Source organism: Acomys minous (assembly GCF_964271855.1).
Source record: "Acomys minous genome assembly, chromosome: 9".
Lineage (NCBI taxonomy): Eukaryota > Metazoa > Chordata > Mammalia > Rodentia > Muridae > Acomys > Acomys minous.
Window position 1 is genome coordinate 64,046,712 of NC_140490.1, and position 21,485 is coordinate 64,068,196.

Sequence of the window (21,485 nt, forward strand, 5' to 3'; positions counted from 1 at the left end):
ACAAACAACCCAATTTAAAAAAAAAAAAAAAAAAAGGAGGGGGCTACAGAGCTAAACAGAATTCCCAACAAAGAAATCTTTAATGGCCAAGAAGCATTTAAAGAAATGACCAACATCTTTAGTCATCAGGAAAATGCAAATCAAAATGACTCTGAGATTCCATCTTACTCTCCTCACAATGGCTAAGATCAAAGGCTCAAGGGACAGCTCATGCTAGTGAGAATCTGGAGCAAGGGAAACACTCCTCCATTGATGGCGGGAGTACAGACTTGTATAAACACTTTGGAGCTTCTTTTTTTATTGATACTGTCCAGTCCCTTCTCCGCTGAGGAAAAAAAAAAAACTCATTTTCTTTTCTCTGCCATTAGGGAGAGAACTGCTCTGTGGGTGTGAGAGGGCATGTGGGGGCCTCACTTGCAGCGCAAGGCAGCGAAGCAGCAAATGACCCTCTTCATCACCAGTCTGCCAGTGCCTGGTTCTGCCCAGGTGGACGGGCACCTTCATCATCGATGCCCAGGCCTGACATGCTCACTGTACCTTCTGTTTCTGGAGGGTTCTCTTTGGGCTCCAGACAGAATGATTAATGGCCCTTTAGGTCAACCTGGAAAAAAAAAAAAACTAAGAAGACAAATATACCTCATTCATAGAGAAACAAGCCTTAGGCCATACATTATCTAGGAAAAGTGGGATGGCTGGTGAACTACTCCATAGGGGTACTTAGCAGTTCTATTGTAGGACTGGGTATGTATATAGGCATGCATGTATATAACTGGGTTCTCCAAATGTGTATGTGCTTAAATATGTATTTATGTGAATAATGCATATTCATATTTTTCAGAGAAATCCTTTCATTTTTATTTCAAAAGTATACAATGTAATAAAATTAAAAGAAAGTTTTTTTTAAAAAGTATCTCCAAACCTTGAAAACCTTGAGTTACTGGGTCTGTAAGCTAGAAATTCAAAGCACAAAACCTGTAAGTTACATTATCAGTGCTTGCCTTTGCAAATGTGAAGCATTGTCCTTAGTGGCACAAGTCTATCTAGTGCTCAGATTCAGCTAGGGACAGGATGTGTGAATCTATGCTTTCTGGTTCTCTGGGTACTCATATAGCACACCGATGAAAAGCAAAGAGGAACCAGTAGATACTATGCAAGGTTACAGGGGAGTTTTTCTTATATTCTTCCCATAAAAAAAAAACTGGAATTGTTTGGGAGTAAGCAGTATAAACTAATTAAAAACAATAGCTAGTTTTTAATTGATACCAAGAAATGGCTAGGGACATCTGATATGTATTGTTCCAATGAGTCATGCTTGTGGGGGCATTTCCTTGAGTAACTAGGACATCTGTGGAGTGTTTAATGGCCTTTTGGGGTACGATATGTATGTTGAAGGATTAAACAAGAGAATTTATATTACACCTTTAGCACCTTGCTCGATGGCATCATTGAAGTGATACTTAGCTTCTAGAGTGATCGCTCTTCATGCCTTCCTGGATCAGGTACTATTATCTATTTTGCTTCACGGTATTGTTGCTGAAGTTTTTTAAAGCATTTTTGCCCTCATGATTTTTCCTTTGAATAAATATTTGCATACAGCCACTTCTATGTCTTTAAAATAGCTCCTCAGAGGAGAATTGCCAGGGCTGAAGGATATTCATTTATTCATTAAATGCTTTATAAAAAAAAAAAAACCTCTGTATGTGTGTGCAATTACATGTGTATGAGGACATATGTGTACACGTGTGTGTGTGCAGGCCAGAGGTTGGCATTGGATGCCTTCTTCAATCACTTTCTGTTTTATTTACCTAGGCAGAGGCTCTCAGTGAACCAGAGCTGGCCAGTTCTTCTAGCTAGCTGCGTTGCTCCTGGGATCCCCTGTCTGTGCCTGCGGAACACTGTGATTCCGTGTTGTCAGCCATACCCAACTAACTTTTACATAGTTATGCTTGCATGGCAAGCCCTTGACTGCACTGAGCCATCTTCCCAGCCTTGTTAAACTGCATTTCATTGAGTATTTATATTTGCCAACCACGGTTCCAGGACAGAAATAACCCTAATAACAGTTGCTCTGGGCACTCGCCCTGGTGGAGCATATGGAGAGAAATAATGGATCAAGCACAGGGAGTGCGATGGGAAGCCCATTCAAACCTGTGAGAAGCATGTTGAGAAGATGTTCAGTTTCTGCTGGAGTAATGAAAACGCAGATGACAGTGAGGATAAAATGCCACTTACGGCCATCAGCTTTACAAACAAGAAAGAGCAAACCAGCGGTGGCAGATCTGAGCTCAGGGATCCATGCTGGGGCCTTAAGGGCACTGATACACCCCGTTTAGAAAGGAATCTATACACACTTTAGCTCAGCACTCCGGGGACTTTATTCCATATAGAAATGATATTTTTAAAAATGTATTTATTATTATGTATACAGTGCTCTGTCTGCATATACACCCACAGGGCAGAAGAGGGCATCAGATCACATTATAGATGGCTGTGAGCCACCATGTGGTTGCTGGGAATTGAACTCTGGACCTCAGGAAGAACAGTCAGTGCCCTTAACCACTGAGCCATCTCTCCAGCCCCAAGAAATGATATTTTAAAGACATGCATTCAGCATTGTTTATTGAAGCTTCACTCATGGTGGTAAACACTGGAAGCAAGGCCAGGGGAATGGTTCAGTAGGGAAAGGAGCTTGCTGCCAAGTCTGATGGCCTGATTTCAATCCCTGGGGCCCATGTGGTGGAATGAAAGAACATATTCCTGAAGCTGTCCTTTGACCTCCACATACCTGCCATGGCACACAGGCTCTTACTCCCAGCACAAAATGTAATTGAAAATCTTAAAGCTGGAAACAAAGATCTCAACTGAAGAGCCGGAGCTGATGTTACAGACAGTTGTGGGCCACCTCATAGGTTCTGAAAATCAAACCCAGCTCCTCTGGAAGAGCTGCCAGCTTTCTTAACTGCTTAACTATCTCCCCAGCACAAACAATAAGTAGTTTTAATAGAGCATGTCAAATACTCCAGGGAAGGTGGAGGGTGTGTGTTTTCAAAAAAGTTCTAAGTGGAGAGAGACACTTCTTCACTTTCAATGTGCAGTAATCCTTGACCTGCACCAAGGGAGCCTTAAAAAGTGTAACAGGGAGCTTGGAGAAGACTCTGCTGAGGAAGCATTTACAGTGTACATATGAAGATTCAAGTTCAGTTTCCTATGTGTTGACCCACATAAAAGCTGACGTGGGCCTGGTGGCCTGCCTTTCATCTCAGCACTTGGGAGGATCCCTAGAATGGGATGGCTGGATGGACTAGCCAAGTCAGCAAGCTCTGAATTCAGTGGGAGAATGATCAAGAAAGATACTTGACATCCATCTTTGGCTTCCACATGCACAGAGGCAGGGGAGCATGCAGGCGCGCACATGCACACTCACACACACACACACACTCCTGTCACATACACAGCTATGTCCCAAAAAGTAAAGGTCATGGGCATAATTATCAGTTCTTTTTCTTAGTGTGAAATATTATTTGAATAGATTATATGCTGGTAAGAAAAGGAGTTAACTTTCAATTCTTGGATGGTCTGCTGCCTGAGCTTACAGTGTTTCATCTATGTGATGGGAACGTTCCCTTCATTTGCCTCAGAGGGTAAGGATCCAGTAAGGATCATATGGGCTACACAGAGAAAAATGCCTTGCATGAAGTCTGGCGTGATGTCATTTGTCCTTTCCCCTCAGCTTTTCTGAGTTGTCCTAAGAGACAGAGGGGGAATGATGGCGGGAGGTGCTTTAGGATGCTGGAGATGAAGTGTTAAAGTGAGGCTGCTGAGAAAGCCAGCAAGAACACTGGTAAGACCCCTTTGGGGTCAGCGTTCACGTCCACTCTTAAACATCTCCGTTGCATACTACTGCTGCACAAAGTCGCACCAAGTTCAAGAAATTATTGGCTCGTCTAGTAGCCAGGATGAGGCCCAGGATGAAGTGAATTGCTCCAAAGGAATGTCTGGCACAAATACTCTTGTTTCCAGAACTTTCCAGCACTGGCAGGTGTGAGATTCTGCAGTTCCTGGGGCCCTGCCAAGGAGAGTCAATGCTAACTGCCGAACATGAAGGGGAAAGTCCCCTGATGGGCATGTATGCTGTTGAAGGCAAGTTACAAAAGAGTGTACAAAAATATGTCAGTTCCTAGAACACTTTGCAGGCATTGAGACTTGGCCCAAGAGAGTCCATGTGCTGGCCAGCTCTTACGTGTGGAGGAACGCGTGACGAGACAATGCTTATCGGCTAGCATTCTTTTCATACTGGTCTGTATTGCCAGTCTCTCACAGCTCACAGGGAAAGGTTGGAAAAGGAAAGAAGTGAAAGCTTATGTTCACAATTCACAAGACTTCGGCTATTGTCTTTGCTTCCATATCTACCCCAGCCATGGAACAGACAACTGGAAGCTACTTTTGGTAGAGAATACAGACTAGTCACTTGGGACACCAAAGCAATTAAAATGGGGGTGACAGCCTGATACTTCTGCCTTTATGTTGAGTCTGTCATTTATACCTCAGACTTCTGCTTGACTCTGTCTACCTAAGGTGTTCCATTGTCTGTCAGGGATAAAGGCACAGAGATGAGTAATCATCTTTACCCTTTCCTCCTGAGTCACCTTGAATTTTGGGGACATCTTTGTGACAAGGGACTAAAGCCACCTCCAAGCAATGGCCAGCCATCAGGCAGTTCACGCCCCCTCCCTTCCCCATGAAAATACTCATCTGTGATGGAAATGTGTACCCCAGACCAGAACTTGTGGGAACCAGACTGGACCCACACCTTGGGCCGTGCCGGTAATTAAGAGATTAACAACACATCAGATTGTCTTAAAGAACTGCAGCTGAGGCAATGGTTGGTCAAGAAGACTGGGCCACCATCAGGACTGTTTGATAACGCTTCTCTTTTGACCCTCGCTCATTCTTCTGAAGCTGAAATCTAAATCTCAAGTTGGTGCCCTGAATAGGAAGTTAGAGTCACTAGACCCCATTATTTTTTCCTGCTTTCGCTTTGGGTTTGACATCTTCCTCCAATCCACAGCCCTAGTTCTTCTTTGAGAAGTTGGGCAACTGTGACGGGTGGAGTCTCCCACCTGATGCCAGCAGATGCAAGGGGCAGCCTGGGGTCGGCTGCATAGAGCACAGGATGTGGCTGTGAGCAAACAGGCACACGTTCGGGTCTGAGCTCTGAGATGGACATCTGTTCCCAGTCTGTTTCTTCTCAACCCTGGCTAATCCTCCCTCACTTAATGAAAGCTCCTCTTTCTCAACCTTGGTAAATGACTGACCGCAAATCAAATCCCTGCCTGTTCTTACATCCTGTGGTCTTGTCAGTAGAGGAGGCCACTGATAGTCCTTATTAACTTTATGGTAATTGCTGTTTTCACTGGCCACCAACACACAAAGGCTTTGGTGTAAACACTGCAGGCACTAATGAGTTTGATAGTCTGCTGGATTTAGGGGAATAAATATGCAGAAAAACTGACAACAGGGTGCACTAAATAGCTTTTAAAAAAATCAGTCACAGGGCTGGAGAGATGTCTCCTTTAAGAACTCATACTGCTTTCATGCTTGTTTGCTATGGTGAAAGACCATGAGTAAAGCAACTTATTGCAGAAAGAGTTTATTGTGGCTTATGGTTCCATAGGGATAAGAGTCCTTAATGGCAGGGGCATTGTGGCAGCAGGTGGCTGGAACAGGAATCAAAGAGATGAAGTTCGTAACTGCATGCAGAAAGCAGAGGGAGTAAACAGGAAGGGGGTGAGGTTATACATTTTCAAAGCCTACCCCTTGGTGACTTCTTCCAACATAGCTCCATATTCTAAGGGTCCCATAACCTCCCAAGCAGCTAAGTATTCAAATTGAGGACTAAATACTCAAATACTTGCGCCTATGGGCGAGGTTTCTCGTTCAAACTGCCATCTTGCCCTAGCAGGGAAGCTGCGTTCAGGTGGCTCATGACTGCCTGTAACTCTTGCTCCAGTGCATCTGCACTCTTGTGCACACACAAGCGAACACAACATAAACCAGGTGTGTTGGGACACACCTATAATCCCAGCACTTGTGAGGCAGAAGGCGGCCACCAAAAGTTTAAGGCTCTCCCCAGCTACACAGCCAGTTTGAGTACAGGTTCAACTATAGTCACAAATCACACTTGGTAGAAAGAAAACAATCTCTGCTCAGATTCTAAGGCCAGCTCTGCTTTGGGGGGGGAGGACACCAGCAAAAATCTTTGCCTTGCCAGATCTCTGTTTGCTCGTGTATAAAAACAGGAGGCTGAATTAGACTCCCGTGGTTCTTTTAAGGAGAAAATGGATTCTGGAGAATGAAAGCATATGGCACCATAAGGACAAAGGCTACTGTTCACAGGAACATCTTCGAAGATTTGAGGACACTGGTGGCAGAAATACAGAAAGGGTCACAGGAAGTTATGAATATAGTTTACTTTAGAAGACTAGAGTTACTGGTTTTGTAAATACAGCACTAGCTATAAAGCACATGTACACATAAGAACTTAAGACAGAATTTTCTTTCATTCTTTTTTGCTGTGTTTCATCTATGGGAATTTTCTGACATGTTTAAGTTATGCCAAATAATATATTTTAGTGATGATTTTTTTTAAAAAAAAACAATTAAGAAAAAGAGAAATTCTTGTAGAGTGGGTTCCAAAAGAGCTGATTGTCTGGGGATTTTAGAGGACCATGGTAGAAACTGGGCTGAAGTAATCTCTACTGAGATTGCTTAATTCTCTGGGTCACCATGAACCAACCCAATGGCGGGCTGACCCTCTCTATGTGCCTACCCTAACCTATCCAGGGAGTTACTCCACACTGTTCATGTGCTGTCCACACCTTCTGTCCATGTCTGACTCCTGCTTTGACCTTGACTGTCAGTCCCTTGGCCAGCAAGCTCTGCCTCTGACCTTGTAGGTGTCCCAAGTGCTGTTGCTTATATTAAACTGTCTTTGTTCCCAAGACGTGGCTGTGGTCTTTCTTGGTTAGCTCATCTTTAGGCCTCTGCCTGTGAGGTGGTCTCCAAGATGGAAGCCCCTGGTTAGAAGCCATCCTTACTTACAATTTAGTCTGTTACAACCAGCTGCATTAAAAGCGGGACTATAAAAAAGACAACAGTGCTTTGCACATGTTCTTTAAAGGCTTTCCAGACAGCCCACTGGCCTCCTGTCACTGGCCCAGAGCCCTGCCTTTTTCCTTAGCCCTGTCTAATTTGATTACCTCATACCCAGCCATAGGCCCTTTTAGTCAACAATCCTAAATGCTTCAGACCCCCAATCTTCCCTTAACCTCAGCCTCCATCTCACTGCAACATATACAAGCAACTTTGTAGCTGTTAGCATGATCCCTTATCTGCAAGAAAACAAGCCCATGCCTCAGTAACATAGTTTCCCAGCAGGTATAGGACCCTGTGTTTGGTTCCCAGCACTGCAAAAATTAACAAGTAAATGATATATCAGACAGATAGAACCAGAAGAGGTCTAGTGTGCTAACTCACACCGAGTGTAATCCCAACACTCGGAAACCTGAGGCAGGAGGATGTTAAGGTTGAAGCCACTTTATTTCAAAACAAACAAAAAAGAAAGGAAGGAAGAAAGAAAGAAAGAAAAGATCTTTGATGATTCCTCTGTCTTGAGTGACTTCTGAGCTGTTGTATCTGGCCGTAGTACAACAGTTAGAACCCTGTTGAGAGGACATCATCCACCCCTGGCTTTGCCCCAGGTAGAATCAGAAGGAAAGGAGACCATGAAAAAGAGGACCCCACCCCATACCCTTTAGATCTTCCTTTGTGATCCTCCACACCAGCTGCAGAGCACAACATTACTTCACCACGCCAGCCTCTCTGCAACTAAGGAATATGGTGAACCAAATTTTCTCCAGTCCTTTTTAGGCAGTCCTTGGTTGTTGTTGAAGAATTGTTCCCAGATTCCCACCCCACCCCACCCCACATTACACAGCTAACTCTGCAGGTGCTTGAAATCCCTCCTTGTGAAGTGGGATGCTATTTGTATATGAACGACACAGATCCTCGGGCATACTTAAATCATCTATAGATTACTCAGAATGTGATACAGATGTGGGGCAGATCATTCTTACCCTAAATAGTTTAGGGAACGGCAAGAAAAATCCCATCTTGGTCCACAGAGGTTCTTTCCCCCTGCCAAATATTTTCAATCTACATTTGGTTGACTCTGTGAAAATGGAGCCTGTGGATTTGGAGGGCTAACTGTATATTAATCTGGCTTCATTTTAAATCAGAAATGAATAGATAATCATTCAAAGAGATAATTCTTTCATCCTGTGGAGTTAAGTTCTTACATATGATGAAGGACATAGACCACTCTCTGCTAGAGCATCTTAGATGCATTGTGGATTGGGAAAAAAAATAACTTTTTTTTTATTATGTGACATGCTTTTTCTCTTTTTAATAACTAGAGAGCATTGAGAAACACACACACACACACACACACACAGAGAGAGAGAGAGAGAGAGAGAGAGAGAGAGAGACAGACAGACAGACAGACAGACAGACAGAGAGACACACAGATAGAGACCATTGACTGTTTACTAAATAATGTTTTTGTATGCTCAATTTTCATAAAAATAATCCAAATGAAGGGGAGCAGTGTGCCAGCTCCATCTCACAGGTAAGAAAGTTGGCCTAGTGACCTACTAACTCATATACATAGTAAAAAGTCCTGTCTGGCTCAGCCACAAGTAGAGGTTCACCCACGGCACCTGGCTGGTCAGTGGAAGAAGCAAGGTGGACATTCAGGTCTTTGGTTACAGTCAGTGGCTCTTGCATTGTTCTACCCTTGGTGTCAAAGGACCCTTCCAAGAGGCACTATAACCTTCAGAAAGAAGGTTGCAGTTCTTCTGATGGCTTGGTTGGAATGGCAGTCTGCCTGTAGCTACACAGCCAGGCACCCCTCCTCCTCTGTTTTCCAGCAAGCCACAGCAAAGAGGCACGGAACAGGCGGCTGAACTGAGTAGCCTGGTTGGCGTCATCTCAGCAGACAGAAGGTTGTTGGAAGTGGAGCCTGGACATTCCCACCAACCCCTGCTTGCCTTCCCTCCCAGCATGACGGGGCTGTGTGGAGCTCAGACAGCTCAGGGACAGACTGAGAAAATATATCTCCACAGGGCCTTGCAAGCCTCAGAGCAAGAACAATAATAGTACCGGCTCCCTTCCCTCGCTTCTGTCCCAGACATGGGGACACACTCCGCATGCGTGTGACTAGCAAGGCCTCAGTAGCTATTGGTCAGTCTCCAACTGGGTAGGCTAGGCTGGACCAGGGGCTGTTTGAGCAGGAACTAGAAAACTCGCCCAGGCTGTGCGACGGTTATTCATTTTTGCAAACTTCACTGGATCTCTAAAGAATGACAGTTCTGGGTGTGTCTGCCAGGATGTTTGTAGAAAGGTTTAAGCAAAGAAGGAAGACCTACCCTGAATGTGGGTGACAAGGAATCCAGAGCTGAATAAAATGGAGAAAGGAAACTAAGCTGTGGATCCAGTGTGTCCACTTGCCTCCCACTCCTGCAGTGGCTACAGCTGTATACTCCTTATACCATGAGCGCAGATAAATCCTTAAGGGTATTTTTTTTTTTTTTGGCAGTTACTTTGACACAGAAATGAAAAATAACAAATAGAGACTCACATATTTGCATTCTGTTTTGAAAATGATCTGTGTTGGGGCTGTGAATGTTAAATAGCATCATTATCTTTTGCATGGATAGATAGCTCAAAATGTATTTCAATTGAATTTGAATAAATGTGACACCAATTTTTCATCTTATCTAGTTTAATTTTTATGTAATTATTAGAGTTCGTGGAAAGTAAATACTTTGCACCCCCCTGAATTGCCTGTGTGTCTAATATTTGTATGTTTTCATTTACTCTGGAAATATCTGTTTATTCATTTATGTTGGGCAAGCTGGGGTTATCATGATAGATTCTCAGTTTGTTCCTTCACTTTTCTAAATGCAAAATCCGTCGTCACATTATTTTTTTTTTTTAATTATTAAACCTTCATTGGCCAAACCTTCCTAAAAAGCAATCTGTCAGATTGCCTCACTATCCTGTCTTCTGGCTGTTGACAAACAACACGCATTAACATAATCGAGATAATTAAGGGCAATGCCAGGTACTGTTCTCCTATGGGCTTCTGTAGTTCGGGGACTGCCAATTTCCTCTCCCTCCTAACAGCCTGGAGGCGTGGAGAGTAACTCCTACAAAGTGTGGTGGCTTGAATATAGATGAGGGGAGAGACAGGCTGCTGCCTTTGATTAAAACATTAGAAGAATAATTATTACAGTAGCAAAATTCTTCTCCTTCTCCTTCTCCTTCTCCTTCTCCTCCTCCTCCTCCTCCTCCTCCTCCTTCTTCTTCTTCTTCTTCTTCAGTTTACTATGTGTCTATGAAACTTTTTCTTCAAGACATGACAGAACAAATGACTGTCATGAGCATCTTATTTTCAAGTTGCGAATACTCTGGATGGGGTGAGTTAGCGCCACCCCTGCCTCCCTGCTGTGCCCACCCCCACCCCCCCACCCCGCCTCCCACCCCGCCAGTGTCAGGGTAATTTTCATTGTTGTTGAAGAGAGCAAAATATTACTTTTAGAAACCCGGCTGGGATTTTATTAAACAATTATACCAGCTGGAAACAAATGATTGCATTTCTTGAGACTTCCTCCCAGAATTGGATGTTTTTATTTCCGTGTTCTTCTGTTGGTGGGTTACTTAGCAGGCTCACCCAGACCCAAATCACAACCAGCTTTCAAGGCCATTGGCTGCTGTTTCCACAACCAGGTAGTGATTACTTCAAGTTTGGGAGCTGACCTCACCATCACTCTCTCCTATGTTGCAGGCTCTGGATTATTTATGAAGGCACAGAGAGAGAGACACACACACACACATATTGGGCAAAATTCAAAAGTGATATATTTATACGTCCCTTCTTTGACTGTAATTTGTGCAAAGCTACATCCAGGCTGTAGCCGCAGCCCATGGGGCTCACGTCTAGTATGAGGCACAAGAAGCTGGCAACACATTTCTCACACAGGACAAATCTCTGTTGATTCTAAAGGCCCCCATCAACCAGAACCTCATTCTGTTATTGGAAAAAAACCATTGACGGGCCAAAAGCAGCTCAGGTCACATTATCAGGTAATATCTCCATTCTGTATATTTAGTTGGAAAATAAAGTATATCAGGACAGTGTAATTTAGAAGGGTGGGGTGAACCACATAATTTCCAGGATAGGGAAAGAGTGCTGTTTGGGGCATTTTTAGTGGAACAGATCGGCCCTGGCAGTAATTTCCAGCTTCTTCCTGCACCAACACCCCAACACCCGCCTGCTTTAACAATGGAAAAATACAGCCCAGGACCCTGCAAGTCCACAAATAACTGCTGGGAACCCTGCCTGTTGATTGCTTATTAGAATTTGTTTACAGCTAGCGTCTTGTGAGATAACGTGTTTATTAGAGAAATAAAGTGCCTCCCTGTTGCAATCTTAATTGAGTTAGGCTTGTTCAAAGCCCAGGGGAAAGTGTCTTTTGGTCACTCCATTCCTTCAGAAATATGCTATACTATTTGATCCCATTGTTTAAAAAGAAATGAAAAATAAAATGAAAAAGAAAGAGAAGAAAAAGTTCTCTGTGGGATTGTGTGGGTTGGGAACCCAGGTACTCTTCTCAGTCCATCCTCAGAATCCCGCCCTCAGGCCCTACTCTGAGCTTGTGTTTGCTCAGAGGAGACAGAAAGAGAATGAACCCGAGACAGCACTTAAATATTGCTCCAAATGAAGTGGGGGAGATGGTGGGCAGACACACTAACCTAGGATGCCAGTTTAGACACTGACATCATGAGGGTTTCTGCCATTTTGAATGTCGTGTGAGGACAGAGCTGAGCTCGGCAGCAATGGTTTCCCTGTGAAACACAAATTCCTAGTGACCCCATGGCATGCTAGTGAATCTTCATTGTCACCTCACCTCAAGCCAGGATCACCATGGTAACATACCTCTGGGTGTGTCTGTGAGGGCCTTTCCAGAAAAATTTAACACAGTACAGTTGACCTACCCTGAGTGTGGGTGGCACCGTTCTTGACCAAATAAAAAGGGGGACCAGCACCATCCGTCTCTCTCTCTCTGTTTCCTGATTGTGGACACGGTGTCCTCAGCTGCTTCGAGATGCTGCCACCATGCCTTCTCCAACAGGACTGACTGTAACCTTACACTGTTGAGTCAGAATGAACCTTTTCTCACTCAAGTTGGTTTCGTCAGGGACTTTGTCATAGCAATGAGGAAAGTAACTAACACAACCAACTTCTCCATTTACTCCAGCTAGTTGGTTGGATTCCCTTCCTGTTCGCCTGCAATCTTCCTTCCTAACCAAACAGTGCTCCATCATGACCCCTAGAGACACACCTCTGGCCCAGACCAGAACCATCACACGGGTTTCAGTGATAGGAGGAAGATATGGAAGTGCAGAACTGCAGCTCAACACATCTTCAGTAAACTGAATGGGAATCCCTTGGGGAGGGGGGGTCAGACCCAGTATTGAACTCTAGATTGCCACATGCCCATGAGTGTGTGGGTGGTACCCTTACATTTGGTCATAAGGGCGAGTGAAGCCCTCACTTAGACTGTGAGCCTCCACTGTGGATCCCAATCTGGTTTTGTCAGAGAAGCCACTGTTGAAGTTTGGGAACACTTATGGCATTAGTAACGTGGCTTTTAATTGGCATGAGTCTCTGCAAAGTCCTGTCGGAAGATGGAGTATTCATAGTTAGGGCACAGTCACAATACCTTCAAAACATCTCTCTGGAGACAGGGGTTCTTTGATTGACTCAATAAAATAAGCCTGCACTTGGCTTCATAAAAAGAAGTATTTCTTCGTGGAATATGGACTTTACCCAAACTGTATGTTGTATCTCAGCCAGAGCCCATGTCTTCAACTGAAGAAGTTATTAGAGAAAAAGGCCAACCTTCCATTTGGACTGTGACCCATCAGATTAGCAGTTCCTCCTAGAAGGCAAACAGCAGAGGCAGTTACGACGTGTGGAGAGTCTGAGTGAACTCGGGCCTGGCATGTGACAGGTCCCGTCAGTTATCACTTCACTGGCTGGAAGCCTGATCAGAACTTGTGCTCTGTCTGATCCAGGGCTTCGGGTTGGCGTTTCTTCCCCCGAATGACCTCTCTGTAGTTTGTGATTTTGCTTAGTAAAGGGTTTTCCAGAAACCAAGCCAAGGAGCAGGAGTCCTAAGAGCCCCTTTGATGAGCATCTTAAAATGATCTTGGATTCAAAATGTTTGGAAAACCTCTTGGACTCTAATCCCCACTTGGAGATTCATAACAAACACAAAAGGGCTTCTTCAGCTTGGGTCATGTGGAGTGTCTCAAACACATGTGACTTCAGAACTGTTCTGTCATACCTACTACTTCTCTTTCACGACTGCTGCGAGAGCCTCTTCTTCAACACCTGCTACGTAGAGAGAGAGGCATTCTTCAAGGAATGGCATGATAGCAAACATATTGGGTTCAAAGAGGCTGCATCCTTGACTCCACCATGACTCTCTGACAGGTCCTATCAGAAAAGTATCAACAAGCCTTCATTATCTACATATAAAATGAGTCTACACAACAGCCCCACCTGTCTGCTGTGCAGTGGAAAATAAATGTCAAGGAAAGCAGCTCTAAACTAACAGAGGCCAAAAAGATGGCACACCAGGTAAACTCTTTTTTTTTCCTTGTTTGTTTTGTTCTGTTTTTTTTTTTTTTTGAAAAAGGGTTTCTCTGTGTAGCCTTGGCTGTCCTGAACTCACTTTGTAAACCAGGCTGGCCTTGACCTCACAGAGAGCCATCTGCCTTGGCCTCCCTGAGTGCTGGGATTACAGGTGTGTGCCACCACCTGGCTAGCAGGTAAACTCTTGCTACACAACCCTGATGGCCTGAGTTTGATTCCTAGTACCCACAGGAAACTGACTCTTGAAAAACTGTCCTCCGCCACTCACACATGTGAATCCATTCTCAAATCATGCATCATACACACATAATAATTAATAATAATAATAATAAATAAATAATAATAAACAAAGTAATAGGCTATTAAATTATTAATGGGTATATGCACATATCATAGATATCAGGAGCCAGCTGACTGTAGCCTACACAGTAAATGTGGTCCAAGGCTTGGTTTTGTAAATAAAGTTTTATTAGAACCCAGTCTTGTTCATTTATTTACACAATATCTATGCATGAGGATGTGCTGCAGTGGCAGAACTGAATAATTGAGGCAGATGAACGATTCCTCAGGGAAAAGTGAAAAACAAAGGCAGTTTCAATGTGCAAGGAGCAAAATGTGATTCTTCCTATGTGGCTCTCAAGGTCCCAAGTGTTTGCTATTTGTCTCTCCACTGAAACAACAGAAACAAAACAAAACAAACAAACAACAACAACAACAACAAAAAACCCCAAAAACCAAAAAAACAAAAAACAAAAACAGGCTGTCCCCTGACTTGCAATAAAAGATAATATATATTCAAGGACATGTTGGATCAATGGGAGGAGATGTAGCATGACAATGGCTCTGCTTAGCGTATGAGAAGTTGTGAAAATGGGATGAAGCCTTGGCCTGATCCATGTCTGGGGATAACTAGGTGGCTCCATCCTGCTCACCAAGCAGGGCAGAGGGTACAGGCCTAGTAGGAAAGTGATGAAGTTTCTGCACACACTTTGTACGGATGATAATTTGAATGATTAACATGCTTGGGCACTTGCCACAAATTCTGGAAGGTTTCCTACTCCACCCTAATTAGATGGAAGAGTCAGCGAGCATGCAACCCCACACCTTCATCAGGAGCTTGGTGGCAGTCTATGGTAAATGCATCACTACAGGTTATAGCTGAAAACATGATGTCTCCATGAGTTTCTTGAAAACATTAGGGACCAGGCTGGTGAGATGCCTCAGTGGGCAAAGGTGTTGGCCAGCAAGCCTAATGACCTGAGTTCAAGTCCTAGGACTTACATGGTGGAAGGAAGAATTAACTGGCTCTGTTATTCTCTGACTCCCACCCCAAGAAAGAACACAAGAAGGAAGGAGAGAGAGAGAAAAGAATGAAGGAAGAGCAGATAATTATATACCTAGATGAATTGTTGAAAGATGAGCAAAGGTGGAAAAACTCAGGAACATTTTCAAGTGTCTCATCCTTAGATTTCCCACTGGGGGGGGGTCACAATGGGCAAAATATCCAGAGTATCAGCATTCAAACATTTATTTTCCTAATTTTCTAGAGCTTAGTAGCACAAACGCAACAGGCTCACTTCATACTCACAGACTAAGAATGCAAACAGCCAACACCAGAGGCATCCTTCCTGGAGAGAAGAATGTTCTCACTGGGAATATGATGGGGATTGAGATAAGAGCCTGGAGGCCGTAGCTGGATAGATGTGTGTTGCTACGGTCCCTATTTCTGGTTCCCAGGTCACGAGCTGCTAAGAGCATCTGATGTCCATACAGCTCTTCACTGAGGAATGCTTGCTAGGCTATTTGTAGAGTGGGTCTCTAAGTGTGCACTTAAGACACCTCATGCTTTTCTAGGCTTCTCCCCACTTGGCTTGGCTGTAAGGGCTGTGATTATGTTTATAGCAGTAAAGGCTGATATATGTGCTTCAATCACAATGACATTTTTCAGTGTTCTTTCTCACCTGAGAATTGTTCTTGGCAAGTGAAAACTTACCTCTTGGCCCCAATTTTTTTTTTAAACTTATAGAAACAGAGAGTAAAAATCATGACTTGGGATCAGATGAGCTAATTATCACTAGGCCTGTTTAATCCTGCAGAACCACAGATATGCCTTAACAGTGGAGTGGCAAATGGCCTGGTCTTCTGTGTGGACTTCAAGTCCTTCCCAAGTTTCACACACACGTATTACGCTGTCCTCCATGCACTGTGTCCACGCCGAGGCCCTCCTCCTCACCTTACCTCTGCTGTGTTTCCATGTGTCCCTTCAAGTCCACTCTCATGACCCTCCCTGATATCTCAAAGCCTTTCCTCCGAACTTGAGAAAAGTACCTAAGGCACCCCACTTTTGAGATTCTGAGGGAACTCACAAAGAGAATGTTGAAATTTGGCCTGAATTCTCTAGGAGCTGGCAAGTCTCTGTTCAGGTCTAGGAAGATGGTCAGAAGGTAAAATGCTTGCCATGCAAACGTGAGCAACTAAGCCAGAACTCGTGTAGGAAGCCAGGCATTCTGGTGTGTGTGTATAATGCTGGCACTGTGGAAGCAGAGATGGGGAGTTCCTCAGGCTCACTGGCTGGGCAGCCTAACCCACTGGACAAATTACAAACCAGTGAGAGACTCTGTCCTTAAAAACAAGTGTACATGACCTGAGGAAGAACACCTAAGGTTGAATTCTGGCCTCTACACATCCTTGTGTGCATACACACCTACACATGAACCTACTGTCCACATCGTCTGTGTGTAGATCATATGACATGTTGGTGCTTATATATTCACTTACTGAGACTTAAGCATTAAATCATGTTATCACTTAAAGAGGCCCCCAGTAGCCACAAATCTCCTAGTGTGAAATATATAATGGCAATAAAAGTGACTTGTGACAGGCAGTCTGCCACTGGAGTGTATAAAATAAATTTTAAAAACTGGGTTAAAACAGTAGGAGGCATGATTGTCTAGCAGAAATAAATGACAGTTGGAGGTCGTCAAATATAGTTTCCCACTCCTGGATGGCCAATGAACTATTCTCTCTCTCTCTCTCTCTCTCTCTCTCTCTCTCTCTCTCTCTCTCTCTCTGTGTGTGTGTGTGTGTGTGTGTGTGTGTGTGTGTGTGTAATAGTGACCCCTTGACTCTAGATCTTGCCAAGAATTTCTTTGTATTCAAGTCTTGAATAAACATAATGTTTAGTAAAGAGATTGTGAATGGATTGACTGATATGTTGATCCAATAAAATGGATTATAAATAAGTGATAGGGTTAGGGGATAAGGAAGGAGGAAACTTTGAAGAAATAAGGCATACTTGCATAGTTTTATAGAATTTCTTGCTATGTAAAATTGACTCTAATTTTTATCCCAATGCTAACCAGTCATGATTAATAATAATATCAACTCTTTGAGTAGCCTGTTAATGTACATGGCAGCATGCTGGAGGCTCTTTCTCATTAACCACTCAATTAATCACACCTTCTCCCTAGAGGTGTTAGCACTCTCTGTTTTATAGATGAGGAACAAGAGACCCCCCCAAAAAACTCAGCAGAACAGAGGACAGTGGAGGCTGGCAACAATATCACGAAAAGAGCTCACAGAAATACCAAGGCTCTTCCATGTTCACTTTCAAGCCCAAGTATTCCTAAGCTCCTTGGCTATTTCCTATCAACTCTACTGTGACCCAAGGATAGTCTGTGGTTTCAAAGTCTTAGTTGTGTGCTGGACCCCATTGGCATCCTCAGCAGACAGAGAGTCCTTTGCAAGTCTGGAGACCAGCAGACCAGATAAGCATGCTGGCTGGACCAGGTCTGGGCAGTAGACGCAGAGTTTTTCTCAGTCTTGGCTTCCCATCATATGCATGATGCTTTGTTTGCTAGTAGATTCCAGGGAAGTGAGGGTACAGGGTAGCACCCAGGCTTGCTTCCCTCAAGGATCTTGTGTGTTAAGCTAGAACAGCCTGCAGGGCATGCAATTACTAGTTGCAATTTCTTCTATGGAGTACCCACTCCCTGAGAGGCCTGTTATCATGTTGTACTGGCTAATTTTATGTCAACTTGTCACAAGCTTGGTTCATAAGAGAGGAGCGAGTCTCATTTGAGAAAATGCCTCTATAAGATCTGGGCTCTAGACAAGCCTGTAGAACAGTTTCTTCTTTCTTTCTTTCTTTCTTTCTTTCTTTCTTTCTTTCTTTCTTTCTTTTCTTCTTCTTCTTCTTCTTCTTTTTCTTCTTCTTCTTCTTCTTTCCACTTTTTAAATTTTTGAATAATTTATTCAGATTACATCTAAATTGTTATCCCCTCATTTGTATCTTCCCACTCTCCCCTCCGTCCCTCTTCCACCCTATTCTCCTCCCCTAGGCCTGTGACAGAAGGGGACCTCCTCCCCCACCATATGATCACAGGCTTTCAGGTCTATCTGGATAGCCTGCTTCCCCTTCCTCTGAGTGCCACCAGGCCTTCCCACCAAGGGAAGTTGTCAAATAGGAGGCACCAGAGTTCATGTCAGAGGCAGTCCCCACTCTCCACACAACTGTAGAGAAATGCACTGTCCATTGGCTAGATCTGAATATGGGGTCTAGGTTTACTGTATGCATTGTCCTTAGTTGGTACAGTAGTTTGTATAGCCCCCCCACCCCACCCCGTCCAGATCCACCAGCCTTGATGGTCTTCTTGTGGGGTTCCTGGACCCTCTGGGTCCTTCTATTCTCCATTCTTCCATAACACTCTGGCATTTTCTTAATTAGTAATCCACAGGGGAGGGCCAAGCCCGTTGTGGGTGGTACCATCGCTGGGCTGATAGTCCTGGGTACTATAAGAAAGCAGGCTGAGTAAAACATAAGGAACAAGCTGGCAAGCTGCACTCCACAGTCTCAGCATCAGCTCCTGTGCCCAGGTTCCTGCCCTGGTGAGCTCCTGTCCTGACTTCCTTTGATGATCAACTGTGATGTCAAATCATAGGCTGGATAGACCCTTTCCTCCTCAAGTTGCTTTGGCCATGGTATTTCCTCACAGCAGTAGTAAGCCTACCTAAGACACATGTGTAGTCCTTCATTCTGTGACCCATTTTAATTGTGTCAGGGGAGGAAAAGTGGTGGGTTGACACCTACCCGTCAGTAGTGCTTCATGACTGAGCCACACCCTCATACATCCATGAGTGTTTTGAAATATACAATTCACAGAAAGAGATAAAGTAAAATGTCTCATCAAGTAAAAGCACCTGATGATCTGAATTTGATCCCTGAGACCCACATGTTAGAAGGACAATGAACTCTGACAAATTGACCCTCGATCACATGCATGTGATAACACACACACACACACACACACACACACACACACACACACACACACACTACAATAAAATAAAACTCATGGGAAGGCTGCAGAAGATGGTTGTTAAGCACCTACCTCCTAGCCTTCAGGGGCTAGCTGTCAGTCTGGAGGGGCTTAGGAAAGTTTGCAATATATATCCCTAAAATGGCCTGCTTACTTTGATTTCCTTCTCCTCCTCCTCCTCTTCTACTTCCTCTTCCTCTTCTTCTTTTGTTCATGATGATGCTCAGAAAAGGTTTTAATTTGTCTCTTGAAAGCTGTGGGGGTTTTCAGCCCACTGGGATTAGCAAGCAAGCTGCAAATATTATAAATGCAACATGTTAAGACTATTACAGGTTACTTGGAGAATACATAATAGAAAAAGGAGCTGACAAACATCATGCTGTTCCAGCTAAACATAATAAGTTTTGAAGTAGAACTCTACAAAGTTAAGTAGTTTGACCATGCTTTATTTTTATGACAGAAAAACGAAAACAAGGGAGTACCATAGCCTTCAGCCTGTTTATATTCTGCATGGAAGGACAGTTGGAAAGAAGCATTTTCAGTGTTCCATGATCACTTGAGCTAGTCATTATCCTAAAAAGGAAACCTTGCCTTCCCACGAATTTAAGTGCCAACAGCGCTTGGTGTCTTTGACACCAACATCCAAAGAAATATCCTATTTTCTGACTTCAGTGTTGCCAGTAGGGGTTTTGGGGGCTGTGAAATAACTAGCAGCACTCTCCTTAAATTACTATAGCCTGCTACATATGAGCTCCCTGAGAAACTGTTTCAGAAAAAGAGTTCCATCTTTGGAAGCATTTTAGAACCAAGACTTCTTCCAATAGCACAGTAAGAAGGCCAGCAATAGCTGCAGAACTCTAAGTGTTCATGGCACAGCTGTCCCCACTTGGTCAGTCCTAAAGCATACATCAAGGCCCATTAGTTGAGATGGTTTTCTTTGGAACTAAGATTATTTTTAGAAATATGGGGAGGATCCAAATACAATAAAAAGAAACAGAGAAATGGTTCTCTTATAAAATAATACTCGTAACTCATTACCTTCCATTTTGATGTTATCAAAATGCAAAAACGCAGGTGGTGCCGGATACCCCACTCCAGGTGCTGCCACCACCGTATCAGTAGATCATGCTGGTTGACTTATATACACAAGCCAATCATCTACTTGGTGTCATAGAAACAGTCCCCAATGGCTTGTGTAAAGTCAAGACTGTGACAGGAAATTTTCCGTAGTTAAGAATCTTGACATATGTCGGCTACAGTATGAGTGGAATATTGAGGCCTGTTTGAATGATAGCTCAGAATTGAGGTTTATCTCCTCATATCCTTGTCTGTCATCTGAACGGGAAAATGGTAAGCAACAAAACGTATGCTATATCAGAGTCCAATCACAGCTCCCATGTTGGATTCCCATGGCTTAAAAAAAAAATGCTTCATTTACCTGGAGCAAATTCCAATGTAAACCTTGAAGTTCAGGCCGAGGTGAGTGTGTGGAGGCTCCAGCAGTCATAACAAGTACATTGCTCTGGTGGGATGTGTCGATGATGGGGGAGGCTTTGTACATACGGAGGAAGTAGGCCATGATATGACTGTTCCTGGGGAAATGTGAGAAAATGTCTATTTATACTGGATAAGTGATGATGTCACAGCAACGAAATGATTCCGGGATGGTCCCATCAGTAAAGCACTTGCCATGCAAGCATGAGGTCTGAGTTACGACCCTGAAACATTTGTTTAAAAAAAAAAAAGGCAGACATGGTGTAGTGTGCTTGTAATCTCAGCTCTGGAGATACAGAGACAGGCAGATCCCTGGGCTTCCTGGCCGCCCTTTAGAGCTGAACCAGGGAATTCTAAGCCAATGAGAGACCCTTGTCTCAGAGGAAAAAAGTGGATGGCTTTGAAGGAAAAACATATGAAGCTGGCCTCTGGTTTCTACATGTGTGCACACCAGCACGAATACATATTCACATGAACGTGTACCAACATGCGCGTGCACATACACACAAAAAGAAAGAAGACTCCACTCAAATGTAGCTTCATGAACTAATGGCTATGTCGGGGTCACTTATAGAGCACGGGGTGACTCAAAGGCAACTGTAAAGCCCACACCAGTGTGTTGAACACTCATGAGAGTTACATATCTGAGGCTCCTTTTCCGAGATGCAGGCAACAATGTGGCTCAGAATCTTTCCCCAGCAATCCTTGCTGCTCCTATACACAAGCTGGTGGGGAGGGGCCTGGGAATCCTGTAGCTTTGCCAAGTTTTCTCCGAGTCTTAGGAGTATTCCCTCTCCCTCTACCAGGGAAAGCTTCACTTGAGGAAATAGCTGCACAATGTAGGAAGTCTTTGTACCTTTCCCTCAAGTTTATGTGAACACAAAACTGCT

The 21,485-nt window shown here is 43.8% G+C and overlaps 1 long non-coding RNA gene across 2 annotated transcripts in view; it reads right to left on the reverse strand.

Moving 5' to 3' along the window:
* Window positions 1–208: 208 nt before the first annotated feature.
* Window positions 209–21,485, reverse strand: part of LOC311604868 — a 224,458-nt gene continuing 203,181 nt past the window's right edge. The window contains exons 6-8 of one of the 2 annotated variants that reach the window (XR_014781712.1): window positions 20,540–20,693; window positions 19,256–19,393; window positions 209–601 (exon numbers count right to left, since the gene is read on the reverse strand). This is a non-coding gene — a long non-coding RNA (uncharacterized lncRNA). Of the gene's footprint in view, window positions 602–12,961; window positions 13,065–19,255; window positions 19,394–20,539; window positions 20,694–21,485 lie in introns of those variants that run through there. The other variant, XR_014781713.1, reaches the window with a different exon arrangement.